Source organism: Musa acuminata, chromosome BXJ1-5, assembly GCF_036884655.1.
Source record: "Musa acuminata AAA Group cultivar baxijiao chromosome BXJ1-5, Cavendish_Baxijiao_AAA, whole genome shotgun sequence".
In the NCBI taxonomy this organism is placed as follows: Eukaryota; Viridiplantae; Streptophyta; class Magnoliopsida; order Zingiberales; family Musaceae; genus Musa; species Musa acuminata.
Window position 1 is genome coordinate 28,357,843 of NC_088331.1, and position 18,996 is coordinate 28,376,838.

Sequence of the window (18,996 nt, forward strand, 5' to 3'; positions counted from 1 at the left end):
AATCTCTGCCGAGACTCATCGCGGTGTGGCCCAACCACCTGCCGTGTTCCTCAGCTGTGTGGTGCCCGAGGCCGCGTCCTCGCATCCTGCCCACTTGGTCGTGTTACTCTGCCCCTCGGCCCTCAGCTTTACGCCATCCCGAGTCACACCTGCGCGGTCACCCCGCCTGCATTGTGCTCCTCGGCCCTCGGCTTTACGCCATCCTGAGTCACACCTGCGCGGTCACCCCGCCTGCGTTGTGCTCCTCGGCCCTCGGCTTTACACCATCCTAAGTCACACCTGCGCGGTCACCCCGTCTGCGTTGTGCTCCTCGGCCCTCGGCTTTATGCCATCCCGAGTCACACCTGCGTGGTCACCCCGCCTGCATTGTGCTCCTCGGCCCTCGGCTTTACGCCATCCTGAGTCACACCTGCGCGGTCACCCCACCTGCGTTGTGCTCCTCGGCCCTCGGCTTTACGCCATCCCGAGTCACACCTGCGCGGTCACCCCGCCTGCATTGTGCTCCTCGGCCCTCGGCTTTACGTCATCCCGAGTCACACCTGCGCGGTCACCCTGCCTACGTTGTGCTCCTCGGCCCTCGGCTTTACACCATCCCGAGTCACACCTGCGCGGTCACCCCGCCTGCGTTGTGCTCCTCGGCCCTCGGCTTTATGCCATCCCGAGTCACCTGCGTGGTCACCCCGCTTGCGTTGTGCTCCTCGGCCCTCGACTCCATCACATCCCGAGACACACCTGCGCGGTCACCCCGCCTGCGTTGTGCTCCTCAGCCCTCGGCTCTCGATCCTCATCGGCTCTATTGGCCCCGAGTCCAACCCTGCTCGGCCTCCCGATAGCGTTGCGTGTCTCGGCCTAGCGCTGCTCAAGAAGCGTTCACGCGACCGATCCGTCTACGGCGCGCCTCTCAGACCAACACGAATAGCACGCCTGAAGCAGGAAGCCATGCATCGGACTCCCCAAATGCAAAACCGACGCATAGCTCCTTTCGGATGGGGCATATGATAGGGGTAAAAAACTGACCTGACATAGCACCCCGGATTTGACCTAATACACCCCCCACGTCGAACACCCTGTGCGGCACACTGCCCCAGAACGAACGTTAATGACGACACGACATGCGCCCACACCCACCGTACCCAGACCCCCTCGGCTGACCGACGCTCCCCTCACCCTGCCGAAGCTCGGCTCTCTATGCAACGCCCGCGACGACGACAGACGCCATCAGAGGTACGGCCCTCCTCTTGCAGGATGGCCCATCAAGTAACATCAAACCCCCTGTATAAATACCCCCCCGGTTCCCAACCGAAAAAGGGGGGGGGGGGGGATCGATCTCTCAATACTATACTTCTCCCCACTGACTTGACGTCGGAGGGGTCGGGCCGAGCTACCGACCCGACCTGTGTGCAGGCACCCGACCGCTGTTAAGCCTGCTCGACAAGGCGGAGTTTCCCAGCAAGATCCCCCGCATCCGTCGCCCCGGGACTTCAAAGGGAGTCACGTCTGATCCGAGTCATTTGGAGCCCTAAACCAACCGCGTCGACCCCGAAGTCACGGCTAAAAAGTTACTTACCGTAACAGCCTCCTTGATCACTTCGAGGGGATCAGCCTCCTAGGGTTTGTCCACAGAGTGGAATAACATTTCATTGATTAATTGATTTCAAGAAAGGGTTACATCACTATTTATAGAGTTCCACCTAGAGTCCACCTGGACTTGGACTCTTAATAATAAATAAATATTAAATAAACATTTATCCGATTCTAATTGAACTAAATAGACTCAATAAACAACTAGACTAAACAGACTCAATAAACATTATTCAAAAGCTTAGAAAAAGCATCCTAACATTGTTCTCACAATAGAGAAAATCATGTACATTCTCGATATAATGATGCCTACGCCCGAGGAAGGGGGCAAGCGAGGATAAGATTGCTTACTATGTGAAGTACATAGATGACTCCACTCTTGCTCAGTGTAATATGTTGGGCTCCATGACTCCTGAGTTATAAAGACAGCATGAAAAGATAGATGCCAGATCCGCTCTCCTACATGTCCGTAAACTGTTTGAGGAACAGAGAATGACTCAGTGATATGAGATATCCAAGAGCCTCTTTTGCGCTAGGATGACAAAGGGGACAGTGGTTCTGAACCATGTCCTAAAGATGATTGAGTAGTTAGAGAAATTAACAGGTCTAGGAATGGTCCTAGAAGATAACCTATGTCTAGATCTTATGCTTTAGTTAGTCCCTACCAGATTCATTTTCATAGTTTATAATGAATTTTAATATGAATAAGCTTGAGGTGACTCTCCTTGAGCTCCTCAATATGTTGTGGGAAGCAGAGAGCACTATCAAGAAACAGAAGCCAGTTCTCTATACTGGTGAGATCAGAAAGAAAAAGAAGGCAGAAAAATTCCTTAAGAAGGGCAAGGGCAAGGGCAAACCGGGTAAAGCAAAGGTTGCTAAGAAAGACCCGATAAAGGACAAAGGCCAGTGCTTCAACTATGGCAAAGATGGGCACTGGAAGAGAAACTGCAAAGAGTACCTTATAGAGAGGGTGAAACAAAAGCTTGGAGAAGCTTTAGGTACATTCATGATCAGTCTCCATTTGTTAGACTCTTATGATAACACATGGGTATTGGATACCAGTATTACTTATTGTTGAATCTCATATTCTGATAATGAAATCAATTAGTAAATTATTGATCTAATCCATATATTGAGATAATGTTGCAGGATTAACTACGATAGCAGTAAGGCATAAAGCAAATGTACAACCGAAGTCAAAGATCGAACGATACGTCGAAGATTCGAATGATGTGCCGGAAGTTTACTAGAAGCTCATCGATACTTTATCAGGAGCTCACCGAGAGTTTGTCGAGAGTTCGCCGAGAGTTTATCAGGAGTTCATCGAATGTTCACCGAGAAGTTCACTGGAAGTTCGTCGAGAGAACAATTAACATATCGGATAGAGATTGCTTTGTTAAATATCTTAATTATTGTAGATACACAATAAGTTGAGTTAGGATTGGAAGGTAATCCCACTAACTCAGGTAAGGGCCAATTGGGCCCTCCTAAATAGGGCTGAATTGGGCTAGATGAATAGCCCATTCAACACTCGAAGTCACGGTCGGCGGTGGCACTGCTTGGGACTCAGTCTCCCAAGTGGTATGGGTGGTGGTACTACCTAGACTGGGCGGTGGTACAACTAGTAGTTAATGTTGCCAAGCGGTAATACTACCTTGTTTGGCGATGGTATCACCAGAGCTCGATCTTCGAGCTCTATCAAGTGGTCATACCACCTAGACTAAGCGATTGTACCGTCTAGTATCAGTCTGCAAGCGATAGTTCCGCCCAATAATGGTGGTGGGACCACCAGTACCCTGAAATCCGAGGATGTGACATTTTTTGGCTTCAATTCTGAAGTGATTTAGGCCTATAAATACCTCACCCTTTTCTGCATAAAAGGGCATGAGTGTGAACAATATCTTAAAGCCTTGGGGTGTTAAAAGTGTTGAAAAAGAGCTAAAAGTCCTCCTCTTCCCTTTCTAAGTCTTGTGATCATTCAAGAGATATGTGAGGCTTGTAAGGGTTGTCTCATAAACTCGCGAAATGGAGAAAGTTCTTTAAAGAGGGTGGTTGGTCTTTTCCTATTGAAGGAAGACCATTAGTGGACGCTGGTAACCTTGACAAAGGAGGAATCGGAAGTGGATGTAGGTCATAACGACCGAACCACTATAAATTCTAGTGTGCTCATTTCCATTCTACATTTTATTACTGTTATTACTTTCTAAATTAATTGCTAGTTCATTTAATCCAAAGTCAAGCACTTTCTGAGATTGGTTTTCAACGGACAAATACCTTATAAAATCGATAATTTTTTCACTGCACTAATTCACCCCCACCTCTTAGTGTCGCTCTTGATCCTAACAATTAGCATCAGAGCAAGGTCACTCTCATTTTGGTTTGAAACCCAAGAGAGATGACATTTGCCAACAACCAAGAGGGTCACTCAATTACATGTCCACCCATGTTCAATGGGACGGATTATACCTATTGGAAGACTAGAATGAGGATTTTCTTAATTTCTATAGATTTTGAGTTATGGAACATTATGGAAAACAGCTTTTAAAAGTCTTCTCTTCCAATGAACGATTGGAATGAGTTGGAGAAGAAGACTTTCGCTTTAAATGCCAAGGCTATGAATGCCTTATTTTGCGCTTTAGATAAAAATAAGTTCAATCGAGTGTCTATTTGTGAAATGGCATCTAATATTTGACACACACTGAAAATCAATCACGAAGGCACTAGTAGAGTAAAAGAGTCAAAGATAAATCTTTTAGTCCGTACTTATGAATTATTTCGAATGAAACCAAGTGAGATCATTGGAGACATGTACACCTGGTTTACGGATGTCGTCAATGGTCTAAAACCGCTTGGTAAAAGTTTTTCTAATTTTGAACTCGTTAATAAAACTTTGAGATCCCTTCCAAAGAGTTAGGGCCCTAAAGTAGTGGCCATTCAAGAGTCGAAGGATTTGAATAACTTCCCTCTCAAAGAACTTATCTGGTCACTAATGACCTATGAGATGACTTGCAATGCTCATGAAGAGCTTAAGAACAATCATCTAAAGAATAGAAAGGATATGACACTCAGAACTCATGAAGACCACTTGATAGAAAGTTCAAGTGATGAGGACTATGATGATGACTTGGCACTCTTGACATGAGGGTTCAAAAAATTCATAAAAAGAAATAAATTTCAAAATGATACTAAAAATAAAATTGAACTCAAGAAAGAACAAGTTATGTAATACGAATGCAAGAAGCTGGGACATTTCAAAAGTAAATGTCCCCATGTGAAGAAGAAACAACCAAAGAAAAAGAAGGTACTCAAAGTAATGTAGGATGATTCGAGTGCCTCCGAAGATGAAGAACAAAGCAACAAGGAAATCATGAACTATACACTATTGGCTATCGGAGATAAGGTAAGTGGTTCAATTGATGCAAATTTATCCTACAATGAGCTTTTAAATGCTTTTCATGATTTATTCTATGAATGTAGACTAATAAGTAAAAAGTATAATTCTTTGATAAAGGAGCATGCCCTTTTAAATAATGAATTTAAAAAAATTAGGCATAACAATCCTTCATTGCCTTTATGCACTAAGTGTGAATACTTAGAGGCACTTGAGAAGGAAAACTTGCTACTTCAAGAAACTTTGGAAAAGTTTAAAGTTAGTAGCAAGTCCTTTAACATGATCCTTGCTAATAAGAGTCACATTCATAGACGATGTGAAATCGGATTTGTGAGTAGCTCTCACCAAAATCCAACCACCTTTGTTAAAGGTTCAACCTTACAAGTACCACCCCGCACCAAATGTAACTTTTGTTGCAAACTTGAACATGTTGCTTATAAATGTCCATTTAAGAAATTTAGTCTACAAAATTGATTTTGGTTCCTAAAGGAATCATAAACAGCTATATACAAAATGATACGTTAAGTAGATTGATTTTTGAGGCACTCAAGGTCAAATGGGTACTTAAAAATCATCTTCTTTTGTAGAAATATTTATCATCACAAGATAGGCGCAAGAGATGGTACCTTGATAATGGATGCTCAAGGCACATGACTGGAGATCCATCTCAATTCTCTAAGCTTACTAAACTAGATGAATTGTATGTCACCTTCGGAGACAACAACAAAGGTAAAATCGTTGACAAAGGAACCATAGGTAATAAATCTAACTTTTTTATTGAAGATATGTTGTTGGTTGATGGCTTAAAGCATAATATTTTGAGCATTAGTCAATTGTGAGATAAAAGATATATCATTAGATTTGAATCCAATGCTTATATTATTGAAAAACCACACAAAAACATATCTATGATTGCCCTAAAACAAAATAATATATACACTATCGACATTGATTATCTTTGTAATGAAATATGTTTTTCGATTTTGAATGACAATGCTTGGCTTTGGAATAGGAGATTAAGTCATGCTAGCATGAAACTAATCTCTCAAATCTCATCTAAAGAACATGTAAGAGGTATTCCTTATATTAAGTTTGTTAATGATAATGTGCATGATGCATGTCAACTAGGAAAATAAATAAAAGGTAGTTTCAAATCAAAAAATCAAATAAGCACCTGTAGACTATTGCAATTAATCTATACGGATTTGTTTTGACCAATTAATACAATAAGCTTAGGAAGTAGCAAATATACTTTTGTAATTGTGGACAATTACAGTAGATACACTTGGACATATTTCTCGGCACACAAAAGTGATTGCTTTTGGTATTTTTCTAAGTTTTGTAAACTTGTTCAAAATGAAAAAGACCTAATGATTTCATCAATTCAAAGTGATCACAGTGGCGAATTTCAAAACCGTGATTTTTAAAATTTTTGTGAATCTATTGGATACAACCATAATTTCTCTATTCCTAGAAACTCTCAACAAAATGTAGTAGAAAGAAAAAATAGAAATTTACAAGAAATAGCAAGAACCATGTTAAACGAACAGAGCCTACCCAAATATTTTTGGGCTGAAGCCGTTAATCCGACTTGCTATGTCATGAATAGGATTCTAGTAAGACCATTACTTTTCAAAACTCCTTATGAATTGTTGAATGACAAAAAACCCAATGTTTCATACTTTAAAGTTTTTGATTGTAAATATATTATCTTGAATGAAAAAGATGCCTTAGGAAAGTTTGATGCAAAATCCAATGAAGGCACTTTTCTTAGTTATTCTTCTATTTCAAAGACCTTTCATGTTTTTAATAAAAGAACCTTAGTCATAGAAGAGTCTATTCATGTTGTCTTTAATGAATTCTTCGAATTTAAGAAAAATGAGGTTGATGATGATCTTAACTTTGGTGCTTTAAATTTAAATGAACCTTCTCCTCCATTTAGCAACTTGGATATATCTTCCGAAATATCCTTACCCAAGGAATGAATGTATGTAGATGCTTATCCTAAGGAGCTAATCATAGGAGACACATTAAAAGAGGTTCAAACTCATTCTTCTCTTAAAATTTTTATGCCAATGCCACTTTTCTTTCTCAAATTGAACCTAAATATATTGACAAGGCCTTGAAAGACAATTCATGGGTTATCGCAATGCAAGAAGAGTTGAAACAATTTGGGAGAAATGAGGTGTGGGAGCTTATTCCAAGACATAGTGACCATTTAGTTATTGGTAATAAACGGGCCTTTAGAAACAAGCAAGATGAATTTAGTATCATGGTTAGAAATAAGGCTAGACTAGTGACTAAGGGTTTCAACCAAGAAGAAGGTATCAATTATAAAGAAACCTTCGCTCTTGTGGCATGACTAGAAGCCACAAGGATGCTCCTTGCCTATGCTAGGAGTAATAATTTTAAGTTCTTTCAAATGGATATCAAAAATACTTTTCTAAATAGCTTTATTTCCGAATAAGTTTATGTTGAACAACTTTCCAGATTTAAGAATGATAATTTTCTAAATCATGTGTTTAAGTTGACTATAGCTCTCTATGGATTAAAACAAACCCTAAGGGCTTGGTATGAGAGGCTTAGTTCCTTCTTTATTCAAAATAATTTTAAGAAAAGCAAGGTCGATACTACATTGTTTTTTAAATATTTTGAAAAAAAAATTTTAATGTCAAAATTTATGTTGATGGTATCATTTTCGGGTCTTCAAGTAAATATTTGTATAAATCCTTTACCAAAAGTATGACTCAAGAGTTTGAAATGAGCTTAATGGGCGAATTAACTTTTTTCTTAGGATTACAAATCAAGTAATTAAGTGATGATATCTTTCTTAGTCAAACCAAATATGCATTAGACTTACTCAAGCGATTTAAGATGGATAGTGCTAAAGTTATTAAAACACCTATGAGAACTTCCACAAAATTCGATATGGACATTAATGGAGAATGGTTTGATAAAAAAACCTATATGGCTATGATATGTAGTTTACTATACCTTACAGCAACAAGAACGGATATAATGTTTAGTGTTGGACTATGTGCTAGGTTTCAATCTAACCCCAAGTAATCTTACTTAAAAGCTATTAAAAAGATTTTTAGATACCTAAAAAGAACTTATAAACTAAGATTATGGTAACCAAAATCTAAAAACTTTAAAATATTTGGTTATGATGATGCTGATTTTGTTGGTTGTCAAATAGATAGAAAAAACACATCTAGAACATATCAACTTTTAGGACACGCACTTGTCTCTTCGTCATCTAAGAAACAAAACTCGGTTATATTATCTACAATCGAAGTTGAGTATATAGCTGTAGGTGCATGCTATGCTCAAGTTATATGGATGAAAAACACTTTAGAGGATTATGAAATTCACCTATAAAACATACCTATAAAATATGATAACACTAGTGCAATATGCTTAAAAAAAGTCCTATTTAACACTCTAGAACTAAACATATTGATATTAGAAATCGTTTTATAAGAGATCATGTTAATAACTATAACATATCTCTAGAATTTATTTATACAAACCATCAATTAGCTGATATTTTTATAAAACCTTTGATTGAGGAACAATTTGATTCCTTAAGAAGAGAATTAAGTATGTTAAATTTTTCTGATACATGAGTTCTTCTTTAAATTGTTCTCTCTAGATTTTCGAAATTGAGTCCACTTTTTTGAGATAATTCACTATTATTTCTTTACTCGAGAAAAGATTTGATTCATGGATCTATGGTATGTTTGATAAGCCATGTGAATTTTTCCATATGAATTTTCTCCTCGTACGAAAGTAGAACTTCAATAACCTGATATAATGTTTGTACCACATAATGATGAAGATCTTGCTCGCCGACACCACATATTATTTGCATCGTATCTCAAAAATAAACTGCTAGGAAACTAAAAGGAAGATAGAGCATCGGCGATGACACCATTGGATTGGCGGTACCATCGCTAGTGCTCACTGCTTGTAGGCAGTAGCACCGCCTAGCTGGCGGTACCTGTAACACCCCTCATTTCCGAATGTTCGTATAAATTTTTGGGGATAATGTAAGCATCTATTTTAATTGACAAAAGAAATAGAGTATGGATTAGAGGTAACTTATTTTTAAGATTTGGGAGATCTGTTCAAAAAAAAAAAAAAAGAATCTGAGGACCTATATATAAACCCTAAGGACCTAATCGTGAATATGATAAAAACAAGGACTAATCTGCAAAATGCACCAAATGACAAATCCCACCGCTTAAGCTTCTCTGCCTTCGTTCTTAAGGAAGCAGAGAAGGCAGCTCGTGGGTGATCAGGGAAAGAAAGAAAGAAAGAAGAAGAAGAAGAAGAAGAAGAAGAAGAGAAACAAAAAATTGGGCTTTTGGGGTTCTTGCTTTAATCTTTTCACTTCAGGTCAAAATTTTCAAAGGCAAGTGTTCTAACCCCATCCTACAGAAGTATTAGACTCTGTTTTTATGTTGATTCAAAATAAATTGGAAGATTTCTATTTAGAAACTGATATGTCTCTCTTTGGACTTAAAACCATGGATTCTGAAATATTTTCGGTATACTGACCCCTATACACTGATTCGGCTATAAGATTTAGCACAACATGTGAATTCAGGCAGGAACTATTTTGTTTGTAATTAGACTCTTATGTCATTCTTTTGACACCGATTTTGTAGAATTTGGACACCGAATACTTACCCAAACATTTTTCTCAAATGAGACTATAGACGCTGTAAAACAGAGTTCAAGATTTTTGACCTATCGATACTAAAATACCTATAACTCCCTGTTGAAAATTCTGATTTGTACCAAACTGATTTTATTTGAAACTAGATTTGAAAATCTTTCTTTTGACATACAGTTTGGAAATTTTGGAATTCAATTGCCTAGCCTATTATCTGTTGAGTCCGACCCTATAAATTCTGCAAAACAGTGATTGTGATTTTGACCTTGTGTTACCAAATCTGAGGTAACTCTGTGTTGGGAGCCCTGTTTCATATGAAATCTGTTCCATCCGAATATAGATTGATATATGGTTCGACCATAGTCTTCTTATGAGTATTGGAGCATAATTGTTATTCTGAAATATTTGTTTGATGTGCCACTGGAATTCGGTCCGAAATCGAGCTTTGGTCGATTTCGCGTATTCTGTTCCATTCCTTTGGATACTTGAATTCGTCTAACCTTCTTATTTGAATTGAGCTAACTATAATTGGATTCCCTGTACACTCTTGCTTCCATTTTCCTTTCTAAAATGAATACATTTGTGAGAGATTTGTGTCCTTGCGTCATTTGTTTTTAAAAAGGCACATGTATGCTTCGTTGTTCCGCGTGTGCTTACGATATATGCTACTTATTGTTGAAACTGCCCTTTTGTACTCTGGTGTGTGGGATTGTCTGGACCTTTGCCAGAAATGGTAAAGGGTATGCGCTTGTTGCCCGCTATGTGGGTATGTGATTAGAGCCTGCGATGCTCTGTCGGCCCCCTTTGACTTCACCTAGACGTGGGTGGATGGAGCTCCCAGACGTGGGAGACTTTTGTCAGGTGGTCATTTAGAAATGGATGAATCACATTCTGACTGAGATCCCACTACACCCTCTATATGTTTGATATGACATCCAGAGTTTTGGTGAGTTATTTCTGTTCGTACTCTGGATAAGATTGATATGATTGCAACGTCAAGGACGACGTTTGAGCTCTTGTACGATATGTGTAACTATATGCTCTGAAAGGCTTCATTCACTGATGATTTTGCTTCGAAATGTTCCATATGCTGTTGATATGCTTCGAGACATTTTATATGCCATTGATAAGCTCCGATATGTTTCCTTTGTTTCTGATATGCTCCAATTACTCTATGCCCCATCTGTCAGGAACCAAATATGCATGATTGAAAGGACAAACTGTGATTCTGCTCCTAATGATATTATGTCTACGAAATCATATATTCTGCTTTGTGTTTTGAAACTGTATCGCTTTTGAAATTGTACCCTTTTGATATGGATATGTTAGTCACTTGCTGAGCTCTTTATGCTCACCCCGTTTGTTGATAAATTTTTCAGGATAGCGTATCTCTTGCTTAAATGTTAAGAATGGGCTGAGGCAGTGGAAATTTAGAAGACGTTGGGCAGAACTTTTGTTAGCATACATGTAGTTGTGTATAAGCTACCTTGCATCTAATGAAATGTGACTATGAATCTAAACTTGTGGATTTTGTGTAAGTTAATGGATCCCTCATGTATAGGGTTTTGGAATGTTAAATTAAATTCGTGTAATGATATGAACTTATGGTAAATCGTTGTTTGTGGTGACTGCATAGAATTCCCCACTTGTGGATTTACACTGTGGTTTTTATTTTGATGAGTTGAGTTCAGATTGTATGAATTATCGAGTGATGTGTGCTATGTTTATGAATTGCACAGGGTTATGAAGTGGTAGATTATAGAAGTGAAAATTTTGATCTGAATGTTTTCTTAGTGACCTCAAATATGTGTTTGGATCCTGGGTTAGTTGTGATGAAGATTTTAAATATATATATCATATTTTGAGGGGCGTGACATAGGTGGTATCAGAGCATGATTTGAGAATCACTAAGAATATTATCTTTATTTGAGGTTTATTGACTGTCATTAGAGATTGATCAAAGAAAATGTTCTTTTGATGTTTTAAGAAGCGAGGATGACGAGATCATCTGGTTCTCCTGTTGCATCTACTGCTGATCAATTGAGTGGTATTATGCGGACTTTGGAGACTATGGCACAAGTGATGCAACAACAACAACAACCTGTCCAACAAGGAAATAATGATGCGACAGAGACATCAAACCAGACGGGGTTGGGAATTGGACAGTTTAAGAAGCTTAGTCCTCCAAGTTTCAGTGGTGAGTCTGATCCAATGGTGGCGGAACGATGGATGATGCAGATAGAGAAAATATTTGATGCCTTAAGTTACTCTGATGAACGAAAGGTTTTTCTTGCCACCTTTATGCTGGAAGGAGAAGCTGAACACTGGTGGAGAATGATTAAGAGGATGTCTAAAATCAAACATGAGCCAATGACTTGGAAGTTATTCCAAGAAAAGTTTAACGACAAATATTTTTCAGATTGCATGAGAGAGCAAAAATAATTGGAGTTCTTGAATCTTATCCAGGGAAGTATGACGGTTACAAAGTATGAATCTAAATTCACTGAGCTCTCCAAGTTTGCCACACATATGACTGATGATGAATCTAGAAAGGCAAGAAGGTTTGAAAGGGGATTGCGGCCGGCAATAAGAAGCCGAATGTCAGCTTTAAAATTACACACATATGCTGATACGGTAGAAAGAGCCTTGAAAATTGAAAGAGACATAGAGGAAATTCATGAAATCATTGGCAAGAACAAAAGGGGCAAATTTACTAGCAAAAGCAGGAGAGAAAATGAACATGAAGATAGTAACAAGAGGTTTAAGACATCTAGATTTGAGAAAAGGAAACCATTGGGGAGGACTCAGTTATGTGCAAAATACGGATTAAATCATGAAACAAGTCGGTGTTTTCGGATGATTGGAGCATGTTTTGGTTGTGGAAAGCTAGGTCATCAAATAAGAGATTGCCCACTAAACAGGAAGAAAGAGCCACTGTCTCCTAGACCCTCAGTCCATGCTAGAGTGTACGCTATCACTGAACAAGATTCTAAAGCTTCTAAATCAGTAGTGGAAGGTATTCTACATGTTTCTAAAAGAAATGCAAAAGTTTTGTTTGATCCCGGCTCCAACTTATCTTTTGTTTCACAATACTTTGCTTGTCACTTGGATATTCTACCTAAACCCCTGGATTATATGTTATATGTAACAACTGCTGTTGGTGATTCATTGGCAACAAACTTGGTCTACCCATCTTGTTTGATCTCTATTGGAGACCACGAACTCCTTGCTGATTTGATTCTCCTAGAGATCCAGGGTTTTGATATTATACTTGGCATGGATTGGTTATCTTCTCATCACGCTAGTATTGATTGTTACAAAAAAATAATTACTTTCTGCATACCAGATCAGCCTATATTTTTCTTTGAGGGCATTAAGCATGATTTGCCTCCTTGCTTGATATCAGCACTTCAAGTTTATCGTCTTATGCAGAAAGGTTGTTTTTGTTATATGGTGTGTGTAAAGGAGCATTCAAATCAGGAAACCCACCTAGATGAAATTTCAGTGGTCAAAGAATTCCCTGATGTATTTCCAGATGACTTGCCTGGTTTACCTCTAGATAGGGAGGGTGAATTTGCTATTGATCTAGTTCCCAGTACAACCCCAATATCTAAGCCTCCCTACAGAATGGCACCACTCGAGCTAGAAGAGTTAAAGAAGCAAATACAAGAATTATTAGATAAGGGTTTCATACGACCCAGTGTATCTCCATGGGGTGCTCCGGTACTATTAGTGAAGAAGAAGGATGGAACATTGAGGCTTTGTATTGATTATAGACAGTTGAATCAGGTGACCATCAAAAACAAATATCCCATACCTAGAATTGATGATTTGTTTGATCAATTGCAGGGTGCACAAGTATTCTCTAAGATTGACCTGAGGTCAGGTTACTATCAGTTGAAGATCAAGGAGGAGGATATTTCAAAAATAGCTTTCAGAACTCGATATGGTCATTATGAATTCTTAGTGATGCCTTTTGGTCTGACAAATGCCCCTGCAGCTTTTCTGGAACTAATGAATAGGATATTTCAACCGCTCTTGGATATCTGTGTAATTGTATTTATTGATGACATATTGGTGTATTCAAAGAGTAATCAGGAGCATGAGGAACACTTGAGAGATGTGTTGTCCATACTAAGAGAAAAGAAGTTGTATGCGAAGTTTAGCAAATGTGAATTTTGGTTGAACGAAGTTGCTTTCTTAGGCCATGTGATTTCAGGGAAGGGTATATCTGTTGATCCAAGGAAAATAGAAGCTGTAGTTGAATGGGAAGTACCAACAAATGTAACAGAAGTTCGAAGCTTTTTGGGCATGGCAGGTTATTACAGGAGATTTGTGGAGGGATTTTCTCGAATCGCTCAACCTCTCACCAAACTCACTAAGAAGAATATGAAATTTGTATGGGGTGATGATTGTGAGCAAAGTTTTCAAGAGTTAAAAAGAAGATTGACTAGTGCCCCTATTCTCACTATTCCAAGTGGTAGTGAGGGATTTGTAGTTTATACTGATGCTTCAAGAAAAGGCCTAGGATTGGTTTTGATGCAGGAAGGGAGAGTAATTGCTTATGCTTCTAGGCAACTTAAAGGTTATGAATTGAATTATCCAACTCATGATTTGGAATTAGCAGCAATTATTTTTGCTCTAAAGATTTGGAGACATTATTTGTATGGTCGACAGTTTGAAATCTTCACTGATCACAAGAGTTTAAAATATATTTTCACTCAGAAAGAGTTAAACATGAGGCAGCGAAGATGGATAGAACTTCTGAAGGATTATGATTGTGCCATCCGTTATCACCCGGGCAAAGCCAATGTTGTAGCTGATGCACTTAGTAGGAAATCTACAAGTTTTATGGCTAGTCTGGTTGTGAAGCAATGGAAGTTATTAGAAGAAAATTTTGATTTGAAAGCTTTGAGCAAAGAGCAAGACTCGATGATATTGATGGCCACCATTCAAGTGCAATATGATCTTATGCAACAAATTAAGGAAGGACAATTACGAGATCCACATTTAATCTACTTGAGGAATGAAGTAGAAAAGGAATTGAAGCCACAATTTCAAGTTTCAAAGGATGGTCTATTGAGATTTGGGGAGAGGGTATGTATACCAAATGAACCAGATATCAAGAATCAAATCCTAAAGGAAAGTCATACTTCAAAGTACACCATACATCCTGGGAGCACTAAGATGTATAGAGATCTTCAAAGTCATTATTGGTGGGAAGGCATGAAGAAGGAAATTGCAATGTATGTTTCAAAATGTTTGACTTGTCAGCAAATCAAAGTAGAACACCAAAGACCTGGAGGGTTGTTACAACCTTTAGATATTCCTGAATGGAAACGGGAATGCATTACTATGGATTTTGTTTCAGGACTACCCAGAACCTCTAAAAAGCATGATGCTATTTGGGTTATCATTGATAGGTTAACAAAATCTGCACATTTTCTGCCGATTAATATGACTTATTCGCTTGATAGACTTGCAGATTTATATGTTAATGAAATAGTAAGACTTCATGGTATTCCAAAGGAGATTATCTCTGATAGAGACTCCAGATTTCTCTCTAGATTCTGGAGAAGATTGCAGGAGTCGATGGGCACTAAAGTTAAGTTTAGTACTGCATATCATCCTCAGACTGATGGTCAGTCAGAAAGAACAATTCAAACACTTGAGGATTTGCTTAGAGCCTATGTTATGGATTGGAAAGGTGAATGGGATAAGGATATTTCACTTGTTGAGTTCACGTATAATAATAGTTATCATTCAAGTATTCAGATGGCTCCTTATGAAGCTTTATATGGGCGAAAGTGCATAACACCTATATGTTGGGAGGAAGTTGGTGACAGAAAGCTGTTATCACCGGACAAGGTACAAGAAACTTCTGAGAAAATTCAAGTTATAAGGAAAAGGTTAAAAACTGCTCAGAGTCGTCAAAAGAGTTATGCCGACAATAGAAGATGAGATATTGAGTTTGAAGTCGGAGATTTTGTATTCTTAAAAGTCTCCCCTTCCAAAGGCATTATAAGGTTTGGGAAGAAAGGAAAATTAAGCCCAAGATTTATTGGACCTTTTGAGGTTCTTGAGAGGGTTGGTTCTGTCGCTTACAGGATTGCCTTACCACCAGCATTGAGCCATGTCCATGATATATTTCATGTCTCGATTATTAGAAAGTATATGTATGACACTTCTCACATCATTAAGTATGAGCTGGCGGAGATCGATAAAGATTTATCCTATGTGGAAGAGCCTATTCAGATTATTGATAAGAAAGAAAAAGTCCTAAGGAATCGAGTCATTCCACTGGTTCAAGTAATTTGGAGACATCATTCTGGAGCGGAGACAACTTGGGAGTTAGAAGAGGAAATGAAAAAGGTGTATCCTCGTCTTTTCATCGAATAGAGGTACGATAAATTTAGAGGACTAAATTTTTCTTTTAAGGGGGGGAGAGTGTAACACCCCTCATTTCCGAATGTTCGTATAAATTTTTGGGGATAATGTAAGCATCTATTTTAATTGACAAAAGAAATAGAGTATGGAATAGAGGTAACTTATTTTTAAGATTTGGGAGATCTGTTCAAAAAAAAAAAAGAATCTGAGGACCTATATATAAACCCTAAGGACCTAATCGTGAATATGATAAAAACAAGGACTAATCTGCAAAATGCACCAAATGCAGAGAAGGCAGCTCGTGGGTGATCAGGGAAAGAAAGAAAGAAAGAAGAAGAAGAAGAAGAAGAAGAAGAGAAACAAAAAATTGGGGCTTTTGGGGTTCTTGCTTTAATCTTTTCACTTCGGGTCAAAATTTTCAAAGGCAAGTGTTCTAACCCCATCCTACAGAAGTATTAGACTCTGTTTTTATGTTGATTCAAAATAAATTGGAAGATTTCTATTTAGAAACTGATATGTCTCTCTTTGGACTTAAAACCATGGATTCTGAAATATTTTCGGTATACTGACCCCTATACACTGTTTCGGCTATAAGATTTAGCGCAACATGTGAATTCTGGCAGGAACTATTTTGTTTGTAATTAGACTCTTATGTCATTCTTTTGACACCGATTTTGTAGAATTTGGACACCGAATACTTACCCAAACATTTTTCTCAAATGAGACTATAGACGCTGTAAAACAGAGTTCAAGATTTTTGACCTATCGATACTAAAATACCTATAAATCCCTGTTTAAAATTCTGATTTGTACCAAACTGATTTTATTTGAAACTAGATTTGAAAATCTTTCTTTTGACATACAGTTTGGAAATTTTGGAATTCAATTACCTACCCTATTATCTGTTGAGTCCGACCCTATAAATTCTGCAAAACAGTGATTGTGATTTTGACCTTGTGTTACCAAATCTGAGGTAACTCTGTGTTGGGAGCCCTGTTTCATATGAAATCTGTTCCATCCGAATATAGATTGATATATGGTTCGACCATAGTCTTCTTATGAGTATTGGAGCATAATTGTTATTCTGAAATATTTGTTTGATGTGCCACTGGAATTCTGTCCGAAATCGAGCTTTGGTCGATTTCGCGTATTCTATTCCATTCCTTCGGATACTTGAATTCGTCTAACCTTCTTATTTGAATTGAGCTAACTATAATTGGATTCCCAGTACACTCTTGCTTCCATTTTCCTTTCTAAAATGAATACATTTGTGAGAGATTTGTGTCCTTGCGTCATTTGTTTTTAAAAAGGCACATGTAAGCTTCGTTGTTCCGCGTGTGCTTACGATATATGCTACTTATTGTTGAAACTGCCCTTTTGTACTCTGGTGTGTGGGATTGTCTGGACCTTTGCCAGAAATGGTAAAGGGTATGCGCTATTTGCCCGCTATGTGGGGTCCAGTTATGTGGGATATTCTGGACCTTTGCTAGAAATGGTAAAGGGTATGCGCTTGTTGCCCGCTATGTGGGTATGTGATTAGAGCCTGCGATGCTCTACCGGCCCCCTTTGACTTCACCTAGACGTGGGTGGATGGAGCTCCCAAACGTGGGAGACTTTTGTCAGGTGGTCATTCAGAAATGGATGAATCACATTCTGACTGAGATCCCACTACACCCTCTGTATGTTTGATATGACATCCAGAGTTTTGGTGAGTTATTTTTGTTCGTACTCTGGATAAGATTGATATGATTGCAACGTCAAGGACGATGTTTGAGCTCTTGTACGATATGCGTACCTATATGCTCTGAAAGGCTTCATTCACTGATGATTTTGCTTCGAAATGTTCCATATGTTGTTGATATGCTTCGAGACATTTTATATGCCATTGATAAGCTCCGATATGTTTCCTTTGTTTCTGATATGCTCCAATTACTCTATGCCCCATCTGTTAGGAACCAAATATGCATGATTGAAAGGACAAACTGTGATTCTGCTCCTAATGATATTATGTCTACGAAATCGTATATTCTGCTTTGTGTTTTGAAACTGTATCTCTTTGGAAATTGTACCCTTTTGATATGGATATGTTAGTCACTTGCTGAGCTCTTTATGCTCACCCCGTTTGTTGATAAATTTTTCAGGATAGCGTATCTCTTGCTTAAATGTTAAGAATGGGCTGAGGCAGTGGAAATTTAGAAGACGTTGGGCAGAACTTTTGTTAGCATACATGTAGTTGTGTATAAGCTACCTTGCATCTAATGAAATGTGACTATGAATCTAAACTTGTGGATTTTGTGTAAGTTAATGGATCCCTCATGTATAGGGTTTTGGAATGTTAAATTAAATTCGTGTAATGATATGAACTTATGGTAAATCGTTGTTTGTGGTGACTGCATAGAATTCCCCACTTGTGGATTTACACTGTGGTTTTTATTTTGATGAGTTGAGTTCAGATTGTATGAATTATCGAGTGATGTGTGCTATGTTTATGAATTGCACAGGGTTATGAAGTGGTAGATTATAGAAGTGAAAATTTTGATCTGAATGTTTTCTTAGTGACCTCAAATGTGTGTTTGGATCCTGGGTTAGTTGTGATGAAGATTTTAAATATATATATCATATTTTGAGGGGCGTGACAGTACCAATGCCTGCAACTCACCCTATATAAACACAAGTTAGGGCCGGCGGTAGAACCGACCCCAACTCACTCTATACCTCTCTAAATAGCCCCAAATCCCTACTTCCTTTTACTCTCCCTCTAGTAACTCAAGAGAACCCTCCTCCTTTACAAAACCAAGGATTAATCTCACACCCCCTTTGGTGATCACAAAAAGGTTAAACTACTAATGTAATCCCTAAACCAAATTGTTTCCTTCTTTGCATTACTCGTTCTTAATAAATATAGTCTCCATGACTTTTAGAAGATCCTATGATTCCCTACTCTTTGATTCTCCTC